Source organism: Salvelinus namaycush, chromosome 30, assembly GCF_016432855.1.
Source record: "Salvelinus namaycush isolate Seneca chromosome 30, SaNama_1.0, whole genome shotgun sequence".
Lineage (NCBI taxonomy): Eukaryota > Metazoa > Chordata > Actinopteri > Salmoniformes > Salmonidae > Salvelinus > Salvelinus namaycush.
In genome coordinates this window covers 17,681,946-17,706,644 of record NC_052336.1, presented here as the reverse complement: position 1 = coordinate 17,706,644, position 24,699 = coordinate 17,681,946, and positions in this window count along the sequence as shown.

Sequence of the window (24,699 nt, the reverse complement as noted above, 5' to 3'; positions counted from 1 at the left end):
TGGAAGTTAATAAGACCAAACCTGTTTTGCTATTGTCTCTGCAGCTAGTACATGCAGCTGGAAAACGTAATCGCTACGGTGGTGTCCCTTTTGGGGTTTAAATCCACTTCTTTCCATTCCTAGAGTGCTTCAGAGAATATCAGAAGCTAGTGAGACAGAGAACCAACAGCCATGAACTGTATATTCCACAGGCGTGTCACCCCAATTTCAAATGTTAAAAGAACCAGAAGATGCCTGGACTGCCCTACAATATCATAGAACACTGGTGTAGGGGCTCTAACTCAAGATTGCAGTACTTGTACTGTTTACATGTGATAATTTATAATGGAGACGAATGATGCTCTGTGTCAGCCAAGCTTATTATTTAGTGGGCTATCAGGTCAATTCAAGTAACGCTTTTTAATAGAATAGGGACTCTTCCTAATGACTGTGAATTGTACAATGCATGCTCGGTCCTATTAGTGAAGTCATGTTGCTCATGTCTCAGAAGAGGGTAAATTAACTGCAAAATACTCCACAGAGTATTATACATTCACAATCGATATCTGATGATTAGAGGAAAGGTAAGCAGTGCTCTGTGCTCAGTTTTAATATTGCTAATAGTTTCAGGCTTGTGAATAATTTCATATTCCTTTGTTTCAGCTTCAGAGCTTTGAGCTTTGAGACACACCCACAACATGTCCACACAGACACCTGTTTCCGACCTCACCTCTTGGCTGATCCATCCAAACTCCGATCGATCCAAATGTTCTTCCCCAGGTTTCCCAGCCCTATCCATTTCTCTAATGTCTCCTTTGTCTCACCTCCCAAACTTTGTTTCACCTCACTGGCTGTGATTGGATATACCTGATTGGACATAGCTGTGGCACCAAATTGGGTGTCGGCCTTCGTTTACACTGGTTACTGGTGACACTGGGATATGGAAGAGACAGGGTCCCTTGCTTGTCTAGGGAGCTTCTGCCAAGGCCTTTCAAATGAGGGTGGGTGTAGTTGATGTATGGCCTAATGCTGTTTTCTGTGGGTTCCTCTGTCTGAGAGTGAAGAAGGAGCTACATTAGTTCTGCCTTATATCACTGTGCTTCCAGGGACTTCATTTAGAGTCCTGCAGTGAAGCTGTAGGCTGATGGAACACTGTTTTAGTGAGGAGAGATGCATCACCTTCTCTGAGAGAGGATTGTTTTAGTTTGTTTTGTGGACTGGATTGTAGTTGGATTTCAATCTACTGACCGGTGAGTGTTGTACCACACTGTTGTAAAACATGAGAAAACATTCACTTTGTGTTTCTGTATTTCACCCTGTAGCCATCCAAATTCAGTTAAAACCGCATGGGTGGTCTTGCTAAAACAGTCCATGATCCACCTCTATACAAAATCCATGTTTTTTATTTTCTAAATAAGACATCAAGGTCACGGCTACACTTTCAAATAACTTTGCGTAGTAAGCAACTCTACGACAAGCCTCTGAGCCCAATTTAGTTTTTTAATAGACGAAGCACCCAGTCAGCACTCCCCACTTTATAACTCTGACTAATGAGAGGAGCAGTGCACTCTGGATCCGGCCACAGCACAGAGCAATAGCAGAGTGACATTTCTAGCAGACACAGCATCAGGAGGTTAGCGGCCTAGCACACAGGAAACAGAGCAAGGAGCTGCCCGTCAGCTTTTGATGTTCTCCCAACACAAAGGAAACAAACACAAGTGCTGTGAGTGACAGCTGAGGTCTCGTTCGCTCATCAAAGCCTCAGTCTGAATCCCTAACCATATCAACTGGGCACAGAGAGCACCTGCCTGGCTGTCCTAATGTTAGAGAGACGCTGGCCCAGAGTAACTGGGGGGAACCATCACCCTCACTCCAATTGATTTCCCCTTCTTTCTCAGACTTAATGAAATCAAAACCAAGTCTGGAAGGCTCTCTCTCCCCCCTCCCTCTTTCTATCCCTCCCTCCCTCCCTCCCTCCCTCCCTCCCTCCCTCCCTCCCTCCCTCCCTCTCTCTCTCTCTCTCTCTCTCTCTCTCTCTCTCTCTCTCTCTCTCTCTCTCTCTCTCTCTCTCTCTCTCTCTCTCTCTCTCTCTCTCTCTCTCTCTCTCTCTCTCTCTCTCTCTCTCTCTCTCTCTCTCTCTCTCTCTCTCTCTTTCGCTGTTGCTTTGAAGTGCAAATTAGATTGGACTGCTGTATGAAAGCAGAAAGCTCAGATCGTACACAAGAGACCTTTTAAAGCACAGAGGGCATGCAGGAGGTCGGTGGGTGTCAGAGTGCATCTATTTCACCAGACGCATAGTTCAGAGAGGTCCACGTTACACTATCAGTAGGGCGCCGGATCAGGACATGGTCCTCTCAGACTTGTCACTTCTGCTATATGGACTTAACGCCAGAGAGCTAGAGGATTGGTTATTGTTCCATGTGATTCAATCTGGATGGTGGAAAATGTCTCAAAATTGATAGTCAATATCAATGAGGGCAACTGGTGAGCTAAGAGTCAGAGACGGAGTTCAGAAATTCAGTGGTGCAAACTTATGATAAAAAATGTCAACAGCCATATGCAGTAGGCTGCACACAACTGTTCTTACTGTATAATGTATGAGCAATCTAAAAAACATGACTAAGCATGCCCTATTACATTTTGTATGCAACTACTTCACACAGCATGATAATGCAGTCATTAGGGCAGGCTGCTTAACTGCTACAAGGACACCACAACATTGGCTCAGATATACAAGCCTATGGCCACTGGGCAGTGTTCAGTGCCAGCGGAACAATACAATTTAGAGATAATCCTTATCACTGGATTACTGCTAATTATGTTTGGGCTTCCAGTTAACCAAACTATTAATGGTGTTCCTGTTGGATAGGAGAGAGAGTTTGTGTTGGATGGAGGGAGGTGCTTACCATAGAAATGGACAGAATAGAAAGGACAGAATTAAGGGTTGTCCTGATTAGGCCTACAGTTGACTTGTTACTTGTTACTTACCGAGGCCCTTATTCTATAGTTTATGTAACCTAGCACCATGTACAACTATGGCTGACAGCCACTGAAGATCTTTGGCTGACATGAATGGGGTTCTTTTCAGACTTTTCAGGATGGATTTGATCAGTGTTTACTCCTTGACTCCTCCACTTCACTACATAATTCCCTTTTGGTCCCATATATTACCGTCTCCTGTTCAGTTCATAATGTCTATAATACTATCTTCTGGCATTAAATGATGTGTGCGACGCTGATGTGTGATAAGATCTAATGAATTAGCCGTCCCACCTCCTGCACTTGCAGACATTTATAGAGAGAAGAACAAAACGACAACACACACAGTGATGTCCTCATTTGATTCCTCCGTGATGACATCTGTCCCCTGTGTTGCTGGAGCTCTTTCAATAATGCAGGTTTGTCGTTCCGCCTCAAAACACACACTCACATACACTAACACGTCAGTGAGTGACAGGAATCACCATGTGATTGACAGGGTAAACATGATGCGCTCGGTGCTACGTGACAAAGCTGGCAGACGTCAAGGCGTCCAGATGGGCTCGCACAGTCCCCCTGGAGAGAGGATGTCAAGACTAGTTAGCATTTAACAATCCAGGCCCAACACCTGCTGCTACTGCTCATCCAATGATCTTCACTAACTACCCCATCAACTAGCAGAGGGCTTGTCATGTTATACATCACTCTGCATTTGGTCATACCTGCCATTGGAAACGGGGAAGCAGAAGATAAGAACCCACTGGGTACAGACATCAGTTCAACGTCTATTTTGGATTTACATTTGGTTGAGTTGTCAACTAATGTGAATTCAACAAGAATTCACCATGACATTGGATTTAGGTTAAAAATTGGGTGAAGAAAAGGCAAAATGCCCTTATGTTGATGACTTATTGCAAATCCAGTCAGTTTTCCACGTTGATTCAAAGTCATCACATTTAATTGTTTTTGCTGAAATGACGTGGAAACAATGTTGATTCAACCAGTTTTTTTCAGTGGGAAGTGACCTGTGTCTATTCCTAATGAATCGTGATCTTCACTACAGTTACCCCTTTGTCGTCTAGCTACCTCACAAGAAATCCATCTGCCTTGAGGAGGGAGCAACTCCGTGTCTCCCAAGAGGGTAGACTTTAACTTTGCTCTGAGCCAGTTTGTTTTGTGACCTCAATTTGCACTGCTTGAGCAAATGTTCCTTGTCTAAATAGGTTTGACATTTCAAAGAAATGTGTGTTTATTCTGTCAAAGGGACCTCGTAGAATGGGTTTGTTAAAGCCTTGACATGAAACAAATGCAGACTTCCATAACTGACATATGGCCATTCTACTTCAGAAGATACACTTGATAACTAAGATTCACTTCATGGGTTCATGCACGCAGTCGGCTATCCTCCAAAGTCTGTCTCTACTCCTCTCTACCCCTATCCACATGTACAGTATACTGTATTACCTCAATTACCTCAACTACCTCGTACCCCTGCACATTGACTCGGTACTGACTCCTTGTGTATAGCCTCGTTATTGTTTTTATTGTGTTACTATTTCCTTTTTTTATTTTACAAATATTTGTCTTACTTTTTAATTAACTCTGCACTGTTGGGAATGGGCTCATAAGTAAGAATTTCATTGTAAAGTCTATACCTGTTGTATTCAGTGCATATGACCAATATTTTGATTTGAAAAGGTCTTGTATAGCTACCAAAATGTATCAGATTCAGTTAGTAGCATAAATCAGAATCAGGTATCATACAATGCCCAATATACACATGATACTGTCAATGTTGTTCACAGTGCTTGACTTGGACTGAAATAGGTTCTGGTACTCATTTTTGGTGCAGGTACTGTTAATATTTAGGGGCAAGAGCTCAACAGTACTTTTGTGCTAATATTCTATAGGAGGAACAGGAGCTCAAGCAGTAGAACATTTGAGGTGCCGGTGAGCTCTGGTGAGCTCCTGCCCAAGTCAAGCACTGGTTGTTCAATTAAATAATATCCCCCACGCACATGGGTCAGAACACTAATAGTCTGTTGATGTAATTCTATCCCTGCTCATGGGTCTATCTTTGTGTTCATAATTCAGAGACTCAAAAAGCATCCATCTAATGGGCTAAATCATTAAATTGTCGAGAGGTCGGAGCCAGGAGAATCCTCACAATTGATTTTCTTCTCAAGTGTTCCTGCTATGCCTGTACTTAGATGCTATTACCGCTCAAACCCATAGGCTATTAGATTATCAAAGACCATGGTGACCTGATCAGGAAATACAGTACATTTCTCAGGAAAATACTAATGTTGTTCAATCCTCCTATAGGCGCTTGGTTACGATATGTATCCTCAAAATGGGATTTTCCTTTAGAATCGCATTTAAATATACTCACCTGTTACATCTACTCCTGCCATGCCCTCTACTGCTCATCCTGTGTCTCCTTGACCTGCCGCCACTCCCCCAGTGCTCTCTTCCTCTCTGTGTGTGTGTGTGTGTGTGTGTGTGTGTGTGTGTGTGTGTGTGTGTGTGTGTGTGTGTGTGTGTGTGTGTGTGTGTGTGTGTGTGTGTGTGTGTGTGTGTGTGTGTGTGTGTGTGATTGTGTGGGCAGAGACAGGTGTGCTGGAGTCGGAGCAGATCTCCACCAGCTGCAACTTGTTCCATAATCAAGACCTCTACAAATACTCAGCCCTGCCACTTCCACGCTGCCAGATCGTAGCCTCTACTCCGTCAGTCTGCATTTTAGTCATTGGCTCACGCATAGATCCTGTTTTCATGCTGTGCCCGTTTTCCCTTGCCTGACACTGTTCTCTCTCCGCTACAGTTCCGTCCGCTCTGACTCTGGTCCCTGTCTCCAGCCCCACGACTCGTCAGTCCTGCCACTCTGCCCAGAACACCCACTCCACTGCTTCCTTGGATTCTGCTCCGGACCTACTTACCCAGCCCCAACTCCTCTTGCTCCAGCCTTAGCCTCAGAACCTGGCTTCCTGCAACCCGCCCAAGCTTCGCCTGGCCTGTACCCCATCTTTCCCCTGCTTTTCAATAAATAACCTTGGATACCTTATCCCAATCTCCTCGTCTGAGTCTGCTCTTGGGTTCACCTGCTCCGCTCTGCGTAACACTCACCATTGCTACTGGGTGTTCAGACAAAGTGTTCTCTTCACACACTGATTTGTAAAAGCCTCACTTCAGGGACAGTGTTTCCTTTCGAGTCCTTGTTCTCTGCTGCCCACAGAGAACATGGAGATAAGTGACAGTAACAAATTGATATGAGAGATGAAGTGGCAGACACAAGGACGGGCAGGCGAGCGGCAAGCACCGACTGGTAGGCTGCCCTAAAAGCTTTTGTTTCAAAAAGGCCTGTTGCAGAGTTCTTGGTCACAATTCTTAAGCTTTACAAATCAAATTAAATCAAATCAAATTTTATTTGTCACATACTCATGGTTAGCAGATGTTAATGCGAGTGTAGCGAAATGCTTGTGCTTCTAGTTCCGACAATGCAGTAATAATCAACGAGTAATCTAACCTAACAATTCCACAACTACTACCTTATACACACAAGTGTAAAGGGATAAAGAATATGTACATAAAGATATATGAATGAGTGATGGTACAGAACGGCATAGGCAAGATGCAGTAGATGGTATAGAGAACAGTATATACATATGAGATGAGTAATGTAGGGTATGTAAACATAAAGTGGCATAGTTTAAAGTGGCTAGTGATACATGTATTACATAAAGATGGCAAGATGCAGTAGATGATATAGAGTACAGTATATACATATACATATGAGATGAGTAATGTAGGGTATGTAAACATTATATTACGTTGTTTAAAGTGGCTAGTGATACATTTTTACATACATTTCCATCAATTCCCATTATTAAAGTGGCTGGAGTTGAGTCAGTATGTTGGCAGCAGCCACTCAATGTTAGTGATGGCTGTTTAACAGTCTGATGGCCTTGAGATAGAAGCTGTTTTTCAGTCTCTCGGTCCCTGCTTTGATGCACCTGTACTGACCTCGCCTTCTGGATGATAGCGGGGTGAACAGGCAGTGGCTCGGGTGGTTGTTGTCCTTGATGATCTTTATGGCCTTCCTGTGACATCGGGTGGTGTAGGTGTCCTGGAGGGCAGGTAGTTTGCCCCCGGTGATGCGTTGTGCAGACCTCACTACCCTCTGGAGAGCCTTACGGTTGTGGGCGGAGCAGTTGCCGTACCAGGCAGTGATACAGCCCGACAGGATGCTCTCAATTGTGCATCTGTAGAAGTTTGTGAGTGCTTTTGGTGACAAGCCAAATTTCTTCAGCCTCCTGAGGTTGAAGAGGCGCTGCTGCGCCTTCTTCACAATGCCGTCTGTGTGGGTGGACCAATTCAGTTTGTCCGTGATGTGTACGCCGAGGAACTTAAAACTTACTACCCTCTCCACTACTGTCCCGTCGATGTGGATAGGGGGGTGCTCCCTCTGCTGTTTCCTGAAGTCCACAATCATCTCCTTTGTTTTGTTGACGTTGAGTGTGAGGTTATTTTCCTGACACCACACTCCGAGTGCCCTCACCTCCTCCCTGTAGGCCGTCTCGTCGTTGTTGGTAATCAAGCCTACCACTGTAGTGTCGTCTGCAAACTTGATGATTGAGTTGGAGGCGTGCATGGCCACGCAGTCGTGGGTGAACAGGGAGTACAGGAGAGGGCTGAGAACGCACCCTTGTGGGGCCCCAGTGTTGAGGATCAGCGGGGTGGAGATGTTGTTACCTACCCTCACCACCTGGGGGCGGCCCGTCAGGAAGTCCAGTACCCAGTTGCACAGGGCGGGGTCGAGACCCAGGGTCTCGAGCTTGATGACGAGTTTGGAGGGTACTATGGTGTTAAATGCTGAGCTGTAGTCGATGAACAGCATTCTCACATAGGTATTCCTCTTGTCCAGATGGGTTAGGGCAGTGTGCAGTGGGGTTGCGATTGCGTCGTCTGTGGACCTATTGGGTTGGTAAGCAAATTGGAGTGGGTCTAGGGTGTCAGGTAGGGTGGAGGTGATATGGTCCTTGACTAGTCTCTCAAAGCACTTCATGATGACGGAAGTGAGTGCTACGGGGCGGTAGTCGTTTAGCTCAGTTACCTTAGCTTTCTTGGGAACAGGAACAATGGTGGCCCTCTTGAAGCATGTGGGAACAGCAGACTGGGATAAGGATTGATTGAATATGTCCGTAAACACACCAGCCAGCTGGTCTGCGCATGCTCTGAGAACACGGCTGGGAATGCCGTCTGGACCTGCAGCCTTGCGAGGGTTAACACGTTTAAATGTTTTACTCACCTCGGCTGCAGTGAAGGAGAGCCCGCAGGTTTTGGTAGCGGGCCGCGTTAGTGGCACTGTATTGTCCTCAAAGCGAGCAAAAAAGTTATTTAGTCTGTCTGGGAGCAAGACATCCTGGTCCGCGACGGGGCTGGTTTTCTTTTTGTAATCCGCGATTGACTGTAGACCCTGCCACATACCTCTTTTGTCTGAGCTGTTGAATTGCAACTCTACTTTGTCTCTATACTGGCACTTAGCTTGTTTGATTGCCTTGCGGAGGGAATAGCTACACTGTTTGTATTCGGTCATGTTTCCGGTCACCTTGCCCTGGTTAAAAGCAGTGGTTCGCGCTTTCAGTTTCGCGCGAATGCTGCCATCAATCCACGGTTTCTGGTTTGGGAATGTTTTAATCGTTGCTGTGGGTATAACGTCTCCGATGCACTTTCTAATGAACTCGCTCACCGAATCAGCGTATTCGTCACTGTTGTTGTTGGACACAATGCGGAACATATCCCAATCCACGTGATCGAAGCAGTCTTGAAGCGTGGAATCAGATTGGTCGGACCAGCGTTGAACAGACCTGAGCGCGGGAGCTTCTTGTTTTAGTTTCTGTTTGTAGGCTGGAAGCAACAAAATGGAGTCGTGGTCAGCTTTTCCGAAAGGAGGGCGGGGGAGGGCCTTAAATGCGTCACGGAAGTTAGAATAACAATGATCCAGGGTTTTACCAGCCCTGGTAGCACAATCGATATGCTGATAGAATTTAGGGAGTCTTGTTTTCAGATTAGCCTTGTTAAAATCCCCAGCTACAATGAATGCTTTCCACAATATGTAAAGAGCTTTTCAACAGCAAGCTAGCTACTCACCATACCGTGGTGATTACAAAGACACACAGTCAAGATAAATGAGTATCATCTGTAGTATTGTCAAACATATGAATATGCTATATTGATCGTATATGTATGTATGTTATTAGTTTTATAGGTCTAGGGAGAAATAAAAACATAAACATAAAAACAAGTTCCGCTGAGAAGGATCTGAGTCACGGTGAATGCAGCAATGACAGTGAGGTACAGCTGTATTAGAACAATTTTACATTTACCCTGACCCCTGGGTGCCTAGAAATGACTGTGGTAAGATTTAGGAGTGAAATAGGGCAAAAGTGACCAGGGGCTTGGAAGATCACTCTCAAATAGGCCTAGAGTACAATATCTAGTATAAATGTAATTCCCCCTTGCAGAGATGATGATGCATTAGGACAGATGCAGCGGTGTTCCTTTCCTGTCTAAATGTCTCTACTCTATAGAAAAACCCCATGCAGTCATTATCACTGACATGATGACCTATCTCCTAAAGAGATCCTCTTGACGATGGTAATTTCCTCAGATGAAGATGAGAGGTCAGGGACTGAGGATCATGGGAGGTCAGGAATTAGACCCTGATCTACTCTGACCACATGATGCCTGGCTGCTCCTTGCACTGCTGATACGTGACTCACTGCTCACCCTGACATGTGAGCGAAAATGTGAGAGGCAAAAGTACATTCAAGAGCAGACTGTGTCCTCTCCTCAGAGTATTGTCAGTGCTCTTCTTACTGTATACACCAGAGAAATAAATGGAGTGGAATTGCTGCCTCCACCTGTAACTCTAACTGAAAAAGTTGGGCAAAGAAATTTTCTCCCGGGTGTTAGTCCACTACTGTTATCATGTTATTATTGCTACTTTCTGGTTACTGGGAGAGAGCAGAGCAGAATTTGTACAACATTTGGGAACGCAAATTTCGCATTAACTCATAAAGGGCCATAAACGGTAAAGACCTGCAGTATCAGCAGGAACCACACGCTATAAGTACAGCACTATCTATACATAACATTCCAGTAGCATAGAACTGACATGCAGCTGTCTCGATGCATCGTTGGCTGGTTACTCGAAGTCTGTTGATCAGGAGGAGAGTTTATTGGATTGGATTAGAATAATTGATTAAACCAAAGCTGTACTTGACAAGCGTTATCAATTGGTTGTTTTTCCTCAGCATAAAAAAGCAGATTAAGGTCAAATAAATACTTCACCCATCCAGCACAGATTAACTGGACAAGCATCTTTATATATCTATGTGGGACGAACGAAGTGTACGGTTGTTCCTACATGATGCAAAGCGACATTCAGTACTAAAACGCCTCAGAGATAAATTGCAGTTTATTTGCCAAGACTTTAGTTTTATTTTGTTTCTATTACAAGAGACCCCTATGATGTATTTAACATTGCTAAACATGTGCCCTCAGCAAGCGAAGCTTTCTCCTATTTTCTAACCTCATGGATGTAACTTATGTCTCATACTGTAGTTCAAGAACAATGTTTCTCCAAGTCAAAATTATTTGCTTTTCTACTTCATTCAAGCAGACTGTGGTTTGCTTCACAACCCAGGGTATTTTTAAGGATAATCCTGTCAGGTTTAGCCTGGCATCATGTCAACAGACTGGTAGCTAGTGTTATCTCTCTCTCTCTCTCTCTCTCTCTCTCTCTCTCTCTCTCTCTCTCTCTCTCTCTCTCTCTCTCTCTCTCTCTCTCTCTCTCTCTCTCTCTCTCTCTCTCTCTCTCTCTCTCTCTCTCTCTCTCTCTCTCTCTCTCTCTCTCTCTCTCTCTCTCTCTCTCTCTCTCTCTCTCTCTCTCTCTCTCTCTCTCTCTCTCTCTCTCTCTGGGAGGGCTTCAAAAATGTTCAACTCATTCAACTGTTGGATTAGGGACTTTATGAAATTAAGGAAATTAAAGAGACCATTATGATTCAATGTCCTTTGCTGCAGCATTGTCTCACTAACTCGAGCACAGTGATAAGTTATCCTTATTTGACTCCTGGCTGCCTGCAGAGAGAAAGGCCCCAGACTTTTGTTCCAGGGGACCCAACTGTGCCTGTTAATCTTATTACCTCTCAAATCCCCTTTAACATCACAGACGATTCTCTTCACATTTTTATTTTCCTGCCTGTTGTTTCTCCTTGTTTCCTGATTATTTTCCACAATCTGAAGCAATTATTTTTAAAGGCTCACATCTGGCCCCACTGAGCTTTCCCAGCATGCAGCATGATGAGAAAATTAAAACATGTCCCCTGCTAACTCCCCCTCATTGGTGACCTACAGTGTCTGTTCCTCCTGTCTGAAGGCCTCTGTTTCCCTCCATTCTCTGTGCTCATTTATTGTGAATTTATCTGATGCCAGCGAAGTCAGAAGAGACTGGCCAAGGGCAGGAAATGTAATATCCCTGTTCCACCTTAATCTCATCTGTGACCACCCATCGGACGGGTCAACAGAATGGGGCACAGACAGTAATGAAAAACAAACAGACATTCTCCTCTGGGTCCATTTACAGCTTAGAACAAGATGACGTAAAATTCTGCGCTCTGCCTCTGATATTATTATAGACGTATGACTTGCATGTGAATTTTGAATAAAAAAAACATATCTCTAAACACTGCAACATCAGTTTAGAAGTATGCCAGGCTTCCAAAATACAAATACACACACACCACACACACTGAGCTATACTGTCCAAAGAAGAAATTGGAGTCCATCCCCCAAAGACCTACCATGAAGACCAATAAAACTGCTTAGCTATTCAAACACCCTACACAGATCTCTTTCAAAGTGTTAGGGAAGATACTGTATGAAGTCAATTAGTTATAGTTATATATGCCAAACGCAACGCTGTAATCCCTGCAGATGCACAAAAGGTACACAGAGCACCTGCCTCCTTCCTGTTGCCTTTAAGTTTTGTACGCTGTAATAAGCTGTGAGCTCATTAATGTGGAGCTGTGTGTTTGTGTTTACTATTGAGAGGATCCATTTCAAATTTTTAAAATCCCCTAGTCCACTCTTAATAATTAATATGCACAATGTGGAGACATTTAGAAAAATGACTCAAGCTCCTTGAGGTTATTTATTTCATCTTTGCCTGTGGCCTATAAACTGTGTGGATTGTTCATGCATGCAGAGAGGGGATTAAAAGCATGAATCCCATGAATTATTCCACGAATCACCCGACCACCACATTCCCTAGCTAAGAATCAATCGGTTGATTACTAGAGGGACTCATGGGACCCCAGAGCTTCCATCACAGTGTAGGGGATGCCATAACCCATAATGAATCTGTATGAATCCTATCAAAGTATTGATCATGGAGATTGGTCATCACTGAACATTTTCTGACATGATAACGGAGTATGAGTGTTCTCTGGGGCTCAGACGAAGGAGGGTGCCTGCAGACCAGCAGCCAGAGGAAAACATTTACATCAGCATTGTTCACATCAGTGGGACTTATCAAGTATCGTATTGTCAATAGTGCAATAAGTACGCAATTGTAATACTTGAGTAAAAGTAAAGATACCTTCATAGAAAATGACTCAAGTAAAAGTGAAAGTCACCCAGTAAAAGTCTAAAAGTATTTGGTTTTAAATATTGTTAAGTATCAAAAGTATTTTTTTATTTTGTATTATTTAACCTTTATTCAACTAGGCAAGTCAGTTAAGAACAAATTCTTATTTACAATGACGGCCTACCAAAAGGCAAAAGGCCTCCTGCGGGTCGGGGGCTAGGATTAAAAATAAATCAAATAAAAATATAGCTCAAAACATACATTACGACAAGAGAGACAACACAATAATACATAGAGACCTGAGACAACAACATAGCATGGCAGCAACACATGACAACACAGCATGGTAGCAACACAACAGGACAACAACATGGTATCAACACAACATGGTAGCAGCACAAAACAGGGTACAAACATTATTGGGCACAGACAACAGCTCAAAGGGCAAGAAGGTAGAGACAACAATACATCACACAAAGCAGCCACAACTGTCAGTAAGAGTGTCCATGATTGAGTCTTTGAATGAAGAGATTAAGATAATGTTAAGAGAATTAAGTTCTCATGTTCTTTAACCAATTAAATTAAATTACTCAGTCTGCTATATCAGGATATGTAGGATACTGATAGAAATAAAAACAGACAGAGGCCCAGTCTACAATAGTCAAATATTTATTTACGGGAACGTTCTGCCTATCATTTCCTGTACATTGGTCTATATACCTCACATTTCGTCATAAATGTCCCTCCTCCTCTCAGAAACAATGACAATATAGTTCACAAGTCTTCCTGTCATACATTGTCTGCCACCTGTTATACAATTTACTACAAGCCCAAGGTCTCTCCCCTCCCTGGGTGGGGACAGAATGTCCTGTAAGGAACACAGTAGTAGAGCTTGTCTGTCGATAGCTCCTCTTATCTCATACATTGTCTCACACTTGCACCCTGCTTACATACTAAAAAGGAACAAAAAGTCATTGTCCTAATTCTGACTAAAACTACACACATCAGATTTATAGAGGTATGATTCTAATAAATGTCATACAATCATACAATGACAGGGTAGTTTTAGTTATAGTTCTACGTTCAATGTATACATCATTTAGTCATTATTCATGAAAATCCCATAACAGATAAAAATGTCAATTTTGAGTGTTTGTTTGCAGCTTGTTCCAGTCGCTAGCTGCAGTGAACTGAAAAGACGAGCGACCCAGGGGTGTGTGTGCTTTGGGGACCTTTAACAAAATGTGACTGGCAGAACGGGTGTTGTATGTGGAGGATGAGGGCTGCAGTATATATCTCAGATAGGGGGGAGTGAGGCCTAAGACGGTTTTATAAATAAGCATCAACCAGTGGGTCTTGCGACGGGTATACAGAGATGACCAGTTTACAGAGGAGTATAGAGTGCAGTGATATGTCCTATAAGGAGCATAGGTGGCAAATCTGATGTTCGAATGGTAAAGAACATCTAGCCGCTCGAGAGCACCCTTACCTGCCGATCTATAAATTACTATAAATCTAGCATGGGTAGAATGGTAATCTGAATCAGGGTTAGTATGGCAGCTGGAGTGAAAGAGGAGTGATTACGATAGAGGAAACCAAGTCTAGATTTAACTTTAGCCTGCAGCTTTGATATGTGCTGAGAGAAGGACAGTGTACCGTCTAGCCATACTCCCAAGTACTTGTATGAGGTGACTACCTCAAGCTCTAAACCCTCAGAGGTAGTAATCACACCTGTGGGGAGAGGGGCATTCTTCTTACCAAACCACATTACCTTTGTTTTGGAGGTGTCCAGAACAAGGTTAAGGGCAGAGAAAGCTTGTTGGACACTAATCAAAGGCAGTGGTGACATCATTGAGGATATTTAAGGTTGCAGTGACACATCTGTAACCTGATCAGAAACCAGATTGCATACCAGAGAGAATACTATAGACATCAAGAAAGCCAGTCAGTTGATGATTGACATGTTTTTCCAACACTTTTGTTAAACAGGGCAAAATAGAAATAGGCCTATAACAGTTAGGACCAGCTTGATCTCCCCCTTTAAATAAAGGACAAACCGTGGCTGCCTTCCAAGCAATGGGAACCTCCCCAGAGAGGAGAGACAGGTTAAAAAGGTCAGAGATAGGCTTGGCGATTATAGGGGCAGCAACCTTAAAGAAGAAAAGCTCTAAACCATTTGAACCAGATGTTTTATTGGGGTCAAGTTTAAGGAGCTCCTTCAGCACCTCGGACTCAGTGACTGCCTGCAGGGAGAAACTTTGTAGCGGGGCAGGGGAAGAAGAGGGAGGAGCATCGGGGCTAGTCCCATTAGAAGGGGTGGGAGATCAGGAAATGTTGGAAGCATGGCTGAGTCAAATAGGAATCCTGACTTAATGAAGTGGTTATTAAAAAGCCCAGCCATGTGCTTCGTCAGTAACAACCACATCATCAACTTTAAGGGACATGGGCAGCTGTGAGGAGGAGGGTTTATTCTCCAGGTCTTTAACCGTTTTCCAGAACTTCTTGGGTTTAGACCCACAGAGAGAGAACTGCTCCTTAAAGTAACTAACTTTGGCCCTCCGGATAGCTTGAATGAACTTATTTCTCATTTGCCTGAACGAGAGCCAGTCAGCCTGAGTATGCGTGTGCCAAGCCTTTCGCCAAATGCAATTCTTGAGGTGGAGTAACTCTGCATGATCACGGTCGCACCAGGGGCTGAATCTGTTATTAATTCTCATTTTCTTCATGGGGCGTGTTTAAAAAAAATATGACTGAAAATATCAAAAAATAAGGTCCAAGCGTCTTCGACATAGGGGATCGAGCTGATTCTATACCATTTTACAGAGGCCAGGCCATGAAGGAAGGCTTGCTCATTAAACATTTTTAGCAAGCGTCTATGACAAATCAGGACAGGTAATTTCACTGAGGAGCCATTACGAACGCAGGCTGTAAAACAGTGATCACTAAGGTTATTACATAAAACACCAGACTGATACCTATCAGGATTATTTGTGGGGATAACATTGAGGAGAGTAGCCTTTTCTGGGTGTTTGGAGTCGTACTTTGTGGGATTGGTAATAATCTGAGAAAGATTTAGCAAGTCCCATTGCTTTAGGACTTGATCAGGTGGTTTAAACATGTCCCAGTTTAGGTCACCTAGCAGGACAAATTCAGACTTAGTGTAAGGGGCCAGGAGAGAGCTTAGGGCTGGAAGGGTACAGGCCGGGGCTGATGGAGGACGATAACACCCGGCAACAGTCAACGAAGAGCTTTTTGAAAGTTTAATGCTTAAAACCAGCAAATCAAATTGTTTGGGGACAGACTTTGTGGAGACAACTGAGCACTGAAGGTGATCCTTGTTAAAGATTCCCACTCCCCCAAGATCTGTCTTGCTGAACAAGGTTATAACCAGAAAGGTTAACATCATTATTCAAAACATTCTTTCTTAATATATTTTTTTTCTTGTGCATTTTGGTATTTGCCTCATGACTCCTGCATGCTTTGTTGACTATGAACTTTCTTGTTTACCCAACTGTGGGACAGAATATGTTTGTTCCCACACTCGGGATTCTGACTCTCTATTGGTTACACAGACTTTTGGCCTCCCATCCTATTCTAACCACCTCTCGCCGGGTTTGTTTTCATGTTACCTGATGAAATTGCTGTATAATATGATCTTGTTGCCATATAATGCACATTCAAATGTCATAAATCAACACTGCAGAGCTCTCCCTGTCCTCTGCCGTGCCTTGATTGTATTACTGTTGATGATATCTGGAAATGTGCATGTACACCCTGGCCCATCTACTGTTGCTAGCCCCAATTCTGACTTGTGCTCTGATATCTGTTTCACAGACTTCTGCTCTCGTAAAAGCCTGGGTTTTCTGCACGTTAACACTAGAAACGTATTACCTAAAATGGATAAATTGAAAGTGTAGGTTCACAGCTCCAATCCAGATGCGTTGGTCATTACTGAGATGTGGTTAACGACTTGGGGATAGCCATTGTAAGTTCAGAGTCAATCGCCCCAACAGTGCCTGTGTGCTGGAGGCGAACGAAAGCTCGGTAGAGAGGGGGGAGTGTGGTGGGGGTACCTGTACAAGACAGGGGGAGACAACCCGGGCAGACGGTGAACAGATCGCCAGGTGGAATCCAAGCAGCAGTGCAGAAGGCAACAGGAGTAGGTGTTACACCCACTTGGGAGAAGCTTTTATTTCTGGAGGCAGATTTATTGTAGAAAATTCCAGTGGATGCTCTGAACAGGAGGGGGCTTCAAGGCCTCTGGATTTGGGTGGGGTAGCCTGCCATTTGTTGGCCTCAAAGGCTTCGACACCTCTCACTTCACACCTCTGCACTAATTGAAGTTGTATCTGGTCCGTCTGGTCTGTCTCAGTTCCAGGTTGGATGGTGTATTAATCCTTCCAGGTAATGTTGTCCATAAATTAGGTTGTAGGTTTGGAGTTTTGATCTGGAGTGAAGGTTATGCTGTGGAGGGTAGCCTTAAGCTCTCAGAGTGATTAAGTTGATCTAACTCAAAATCTATATTTTTGTAAAAAACATGTTGAAAAATGTGAGAGCTCACATGCAGCTGTGTCTCTCTCTCTCTCCCTCCACCTCTGAAGTAAATGTAATTGCCAAAATATACTTAAGTGGAGATAGGAGAACCTTCCAAAAGGACAACCTTCTGGAAGGTCTCTTCAGCACTCCACCAATCAGGTCTTTATGGTAGAGTGGCCAGAAGGAAGCCACTCCTCATAAAATGCACATGACAGCCCGCTTGGAGTTTGCCAAAAGGGACCTAAAGGACTCTCAGATGATGAGAAACAAGATTCTCTGGTCTGATGAAACCAAGATTGAACTCTTTGGCCTGAATGCAAAGCGTCACGTCTGGAGGAAACCTGGCACCATCCCTACGGTGAAGCATGGTGGTGGCAGCATCATGCTGTGGGGATGTTTTTCAGTGGCAGGGACTGCGAGACAAGTCAAGATCAAGGGAAAGATGAACGGAGCAAAGTACAGAGAGATCCTTGATGAAAACCTGCTCTAGAGCCCTCAGAACCTCATACTGGGGCGAAGGTTCACCTTCCCACAGGACAATGACCCTAAGCACACAGCCAAGACAAGGCAGGAGTAACTTCAGGACAAGTCTCTGAATGTCCCTGAGCGGCCCAGTCAGAGCCCGGACTTGAACCCTATCGACATCTCTGGAGAGACCTGAAAATAGCTGTGCAGCGATACTCAACATCTAACCTGACAGAGCTTGAGAGGATCTGCAGAGAAGAATGGGAGAAACTCCCCAAATAACGGTGTGCCAAGCTTGTAGCGCCATACCCAAGAAGACCCAAGGCTGTAATCGCTGAGTAAAGGGTCTGAAAATTGATGTAAATGTGATATTTCCATTTTTTTTATTTTTTTTGGCAATTTTTTTTTACAAATCTGTTTGTGCTCTGTTATTATTGGGTATTTTGTGTAGATTGATGGGGGGGGGGGGGGGGGAGGACAATTAAATTAATTTAGAATAAGTCTGTAATGTCACAAAATGTGGAAAAAGTCATTTCCGAATGCACTGTACCCCAAAAAACCTACTTACTGTCAGTAGTACTTTAAAGTATTTGTACTTAAGTACTTTACACCACTGCATAATGTAGTTTGACAAGCATAGTTTATTTAAGTACAGTTCTGTGTCTTGCAAGACTTTAGTTTTGTAATATTCCTCTCTAGCAAGTTTTTGCAAAGAGGAAATTAATTTCAAGCCAGAGACACTATGGGTTGAGTCACATCCATGTTTGCAGGCTATAGTTCAGATTGCATCCTTGGTACTTAGACAATAGACATAAAACTCCCTACATCCATTCACAGTGAATTGTTGTTCTCTCTGTAATGTAAAGGTCAGACTCTATAAATATACAGCACCCACTCCAGTGTAAGGTATGTTGATTAATGGACCCTGTCTCTACTGACTTAGGGCAGTTTCTCTGGACCCCTGCAAAGTCCGGGTCCCTGTCGGGCCTGGGAGGCTGCTAGTGCTAGTTGCTGCAAAACTAGGCCTACTAGCTTCCACCTGCGATGGTGTTTCGTCAAACGAGGACAAGGGGGTAGCTTTGCTGATGTGGCAATTTGGCACGAGGTTGATCAGATAAAGCTTTTTTTGCGGCGTATTTGTGCACCTCTTGGTCTTGACTATTATTTATCCATCTTGAACAATTCACTCACTCTCCATCCGAGTCCGATCCGATTCACCTAACTTTTTTTAACTTGATAGGCAATTAGGTGATGAGGCCGAGGCGGGCTGCCGCCGGCGTCGTTGTGAAATAGGCTAATTAGATTAATGAAAACTATATTGTCTGACTCACCTACTGTAGATTGGACAACACAATAACTCTGCTTGCTACATGTGGAAATTAAAAAGGAGGGTTACTGTCAAAATTATTTATAAGAAATATACAGTATCAAGGCACAAGGTGAGACCCAAATGCAGACACAGGAGGCAGATGGTTGGAGTCTTACAATGTTTATTAAACCAAAGGGGTAGGCAAGAGAATGGTCATGGACAGGCAAAAAGGTCAAAACCAGATCAGAGTCCAGGAGGTACAGAGTGGCAGACATGCTCGTGGTCAAGGCAGGCAGAATGGTCAGGCAGGCGGGTACAAAGTCCAGAAACAGGCAAGAGTTAAAACCGGTAGGACTAGAAAAAGGAGAATGCAAAAAGCAGGAGAACGGGAAAAACGCTGGTTGACTTGGAAACATACAAGACACCTGGAGGGGGTGGAGACAATCACAAGGACAGGTGAAACAGATCAGAGTGTGACAATACAGTATATATACAATTTAGACAGAGGTGTGAGATGACAGGCGCATGAGCCCCAAGCTTAATGACAACACACTGCTCTGTCACTGCTCTGTCACTGTTAGGCCCTTATACAGTATGATCAGTGCCAGATGAAAATAAGCGCTGCCATTTTACATCACACCCAGGTAGCCCTACAAACCGCTGCCTCCACACTGTAGTAAATCACAGATGTGCAGTGGGATGTATGCCTGTTAGCTGGGAGGAATGGACCACACTGATCATACTGTATAAGGGCCTAACTCATTCTCCCATGAGAGTGAAGCTGATGAGATGGAGCAGCATAGGAGACCAGTGGTTGTTTGTCACGTCACCTCAGGGCTTACACAGGGAAGGGGGAATGGAAAACAAATGGATCCCATCTTGATTATTAAATATGCTTAAATAACACTGCCCTCTATGTTCAAATGTGATTCTAATGGGTTTATAAAGGAATACATTTGATATCAAATGGTAAGCAGATGGTATTACATCTTCTAATTGTGTTTGCATAATGTCTTCCCCTACTGATCCTTACAAATTTCCCATCAATGCAATTGTTAAAGCTTTTTAATTCCCACAGATGCTGAGGCTGCTTGGTGCTCTCTACTTGTGACATCCTCTCTCTAATCAAGTTTGTAATCGAGGCCAGCCACACAGGCGTCCAGTAATTCATTTTGTTCTGAAGAGCCAGGGACTGTGAGTGTCCCACAACGAAGGTTGAGAGGGCACCCGCCACTTCCCTGCTGTGACATAAATATGTTTGGTCAAACTCCTTAAGCAGTGCAGACGTCTGTCAGGGGCAAAGATCTGTCATAATTATCCGCCTTTAATCCGGTGTTGAAAACACAACTGGCCTGCTGGGGCAACATTCCCTGCCTCTCTTTCATCACATCTATTGTGAGTCTGGCCCTGCTGCCGTCTTTGACTGGTGCTTGTGATGACTAAGACACTGAGTGCAAATGACCCTCTAGCTCTCCTTCAGATCATATTGAGAAATGTAATTTTAGGTTGAATGCTGATACCAGACTTTGATACTGCCATTTATGCCCATTAGGAATCCTGAGGGAGAGGAGGCTTAGAAACCCGGTGCTTTAGCAATAGGGAGCTACACAAAAGTAATGTTCTGGTCACACTGCAACAAACCTCACAAGAGGACCATGGGGCCAGCGGGATTTATGAATACAATGTATAGAGTGGACTGACCTGTAAAAAGGTATACATTAGTTCCTCTTGATTAGCGACAGGAAAAGGGCTGTTGGAAGCTGCTGGTATCAGAGGAACACTTGAGGCATTACACAGATGTCGCTCATCTCTAAAAGCAGCCAGCATGAAGAGCGAATCAGAATGGGATTTGGGAACGTTTTGTTCCCACTGGCACACAAACAGAAAATCCATTGGCCCCACTGCACCAAGAACATTATATTCCAGCAGATATGAGGATTACAGCATTGTGCTTTGGACTGAGATTTTTACAAAACCCTCGCCACTCTGACGAGGTTCTGTGGAACAAAACTGGCTTTCTGCTGTGCCCCTTAATTGAGTCTCCACTCTCTCCCACAGCTGCAGTGTGCTTGGCACTTACAAAACTGGCACTGAAGCCATTCACAAAGGGCCTGCACTCTGGGCAGACGCAAATACCAATTTTCAAAATTCAAATTTCATACGACTAGACGATTTGAGATCCATTAACGGCATCACAACAAAAGGGAGGCCCAGAAAGGCAATTAGTGTACAGTGGGGCGTGTCATTCAGGAAGGAGGATGCATTGTTGGGGTGGAGGATGAGGAATGAAGGGACGTGAAGAGGTGCAGCGCCCCCAACCTTTACCTTTATTAGCCTTTCACCTCTGACCAATGTCATATACATAAAGGCTGGATATACAGTGCATTCTGAAAGTACTCAGACCCCTTGACTTTTTCCGCATTTTGTTACGTTACAGCATTTTTCTAAAATTGATTAAATTGTTTTTTCCCTTCATCAATCTACACACAATACCCCATAATGGCAAAACAGATTTTTAGACATTTTTGCAAATGTATTAAAAATAAAAAACTGAAATATGACATTTACATAACTATTCAGACCCTTTACTCAGTACTTTGTTGAAGCACCTTTGGCAGCGGTTACAGCCTCGAGTCTTCTTGGGTATGACGCCACAAGCTTGGCACACCTGTATTTGTGGAGTTTCTCCCGTTAATCTCTGTAGATCCTCTCAATCTCTGTCAGGTTGGATGGGGAGCGTCTCTGCACAGCTACTTTCAGGTCTCTCCAGAGATGTTCGATCGGGTTCAAGTCCGGGCTCTGGCTGGGCCACTCAAGGACATTCCGAGACTTGTCCCGAAGCCACTCCTGCATTGTCTTGGCTGTGTGCTTAGGGTTGTTGGCATGTTGGAAGGTGAACATTTGCCCCTAGTCTGAGGTCCTGAGCAGGTTTTCTTCAAGGATCTCTCTGTACTTTGCTCCGTTCATCTTTACCTCGATACTGACTTGGCTCGCAGTCCCTGCCGCTGAAAAACATCCCCACAGCATGATGCTGCCATCACCATGCTTCACCGTATGGATGGTGTCAGATTTCCTCCAGACGTGACGCTTGACATTCAGGCCAAAGAGTTCAATCTTGGTTTCATCAGACCAGAGAATCTTGTTTCTCATGGTCTGAGAGTCTTTAGGTCCCTTTTGGCGAACTCCAAACGGGCTGTCATGTGCCTTTTACTGAGGAGTGGCTTCCGTCTGGCGACTCTACCATACAGGCCTGATTGGTGGAGTGCTGCAGAGATGGTCGTCCTTCTGGAAGGTTCTCCCATCTCCACAGAGGAACTCTGGAGCTCTTTTAGAGTGACAATCAGGTTCTTGGTCTCCTACCTGACCAAGTCCCTTCTCTCCCGATTGCTCAGTTTGGTGGGGCGGCCAGCTCTAGGGAGAGTCTTGGTGGTTCCAAACTTCTTCCATTTAAGGATGATGGAGGCCACTGTGTTCTTGGGAACATTCAATTCTGCAGAAATGTTTTGGTACCCTTCCGCAGATCTGTGCCTCGACACAATATTGTCACAGAGCTCTAGCACAATTCCTTCGACTTCCTGGCTTGGTTTTTGCTCTGACATGCACTGTCAACTGTGGGACCTTGTATAGACAGGTGTGTGCCTTTCCAAATCATGTACAAGCAGTTGAATATACCACAGGTATACCCCAATCAAGTTGTAGAAACATCTCAAGGATGATCAATGGAAACAGGAAGCGCCTGAGATCAATTTCAAGTCTCATAGCAAAGGGTCTGAATACTTACAGTATGTAAATAAGGTATTTCTGTTTTTTATTTGTAATAAATTAGCAAACTTTTCTAAAAACCTGTTTCACTTTGTCATTATGGGGTACTGTGTGTAGATTTATTTTTATTGAATCCCTTTTAGAATAAGGCTGTAACGTAGCAAAATGTGGAAAAAGTCAAGGGGTCTGAATATTTTGCGAATGCACTGTCGATAGATGAGTCTCGTAGAAAAAGACAATGCAAAACCATGCATCAATGAATCGCTGTGGTGCTGAATATGTTATCTTTGCTTTACTGTAAAACCATTACCTTACAAAATAATGACGCCATATTGTTCAAGCGCTGAATCACTTGTTAGAGGGGAGGAAATAATGCCTTTCCACCAGTACATTTGCATTCCTACGAGGCATAAAACCAAAGTCTCAATGTTCCACTGAACTCACGCTGGCATCAGAGATCAATAGCCTTCTCAACCTTACAATATAATATTGCATATCCATCTTCCATGATGCCCCCCATTGAACGGCTGCTGAGATGTTTCAGTGTTTATTGTCGTTTTTAGGCCTGAAGAGGTGAAATCGTTTTTAGGCCTGAGGGTTGACATTTCTCTCATGCTTTCATGTTCCAGAGGAATACAGGGGGAGAGGGATCAAGGCCCTATCTGATGCACACAGCAGGAGCAGCTGGGCACACTGGGTTCCCTCCAGAAGGAGCCACTGTGCATGATGGGGTTGGTTCTAAGACCATTGAAGGAAGAACTGGGCCAAATGCTTTCACCATGGTCCCCACTCAAACAGTTGTAGCCTGTTTCAAGTAGGCTTCTCACTCAGGGACACCTAAATGCACACAGCAAAGATAGATTCTGTGCCATTGTGCAATGAAATATGTTGTGCATGCAGGGAAAATGTGTATTCTAAGCGACTTTGATTATAATAATAATGATGATGAAAATGTGTTTCAGCACCTTATTGTTTTGTTTGGTTGTCTGTTTGTCTACTCCACTGTGTCCTCACATAGCGGAACTGTGATGATCAATGGAAATGTAGTAATTGGGTTGTCCAGTGTTCCTCCCTTTGGAGAGAGAATAGGCTTCATCTAGGAGCAACAAGCAGGACACTGTTATGAGATAAACGTGTTCATTTTCTAACATGAACCTCTCCTGTCGAACTGATGAAGTAGTGTGTACAAACACTTATAATACACCTTACCATTTAGGTCCCAGTGTCTCCATCTTGTGGCTTGATAAAGTATTGCAAGTGATCTCTCACGCTCTTCTTCAGTGCCACATCCATTGGAAACAAAGTTGAATGTTCAATTTGCAGGGAGACGCGATTAAAAAAATAGGTCAATAATTTATTTGGATACAAAAACCATTAGGTGTCAACAATTACCATAAGCAATATGGGTATACTTTTATCACAAGAACAACACATGACATACCAACATACCAACTGAGTTTTTTCTCCAAGCCAGTCAGTCTGATTGTCTGTAAAGGTGGCAATATTTAATATGCTGTCATCTCTAGGATATGTTTACTAGGCCTACTCTTAGTATGTGACAGGTTGCAGATGACAAGAATGCATGTGACAATAAATAATTATTTGACAAGAATGTAAATGTCACATTTCACAATGTAAATTGTAGCCTAGGTTTAATCTATTCCTTGATTGGAAAACAGTAAAGTCAAACTTCAGTCATTGTATGACTTATTGGACTGTACAGTAGCCTACCTTTATGTCAAAATAGGAACATCTTGAAACAATTACAGTTAATAATTGCTGCGACATTTTAAATTAGTAATTACTATCTATTAATTATTAGCGCAATTGAAAACCTTCACAATAAAACGCCCCCACATTCTAATCTAAATGGATAATTGTGGAAGTGAATGCACAGTAGCCTATTACACAATTTCACTATTGTATCTCATTGGACAGCGGTTAAACGCATGTTCCACACGCCTTCTGTCTGTCTGTCGGTGAAATCGCGACTGGTGTGGACTTGCAAATGAAGCGAAATAGG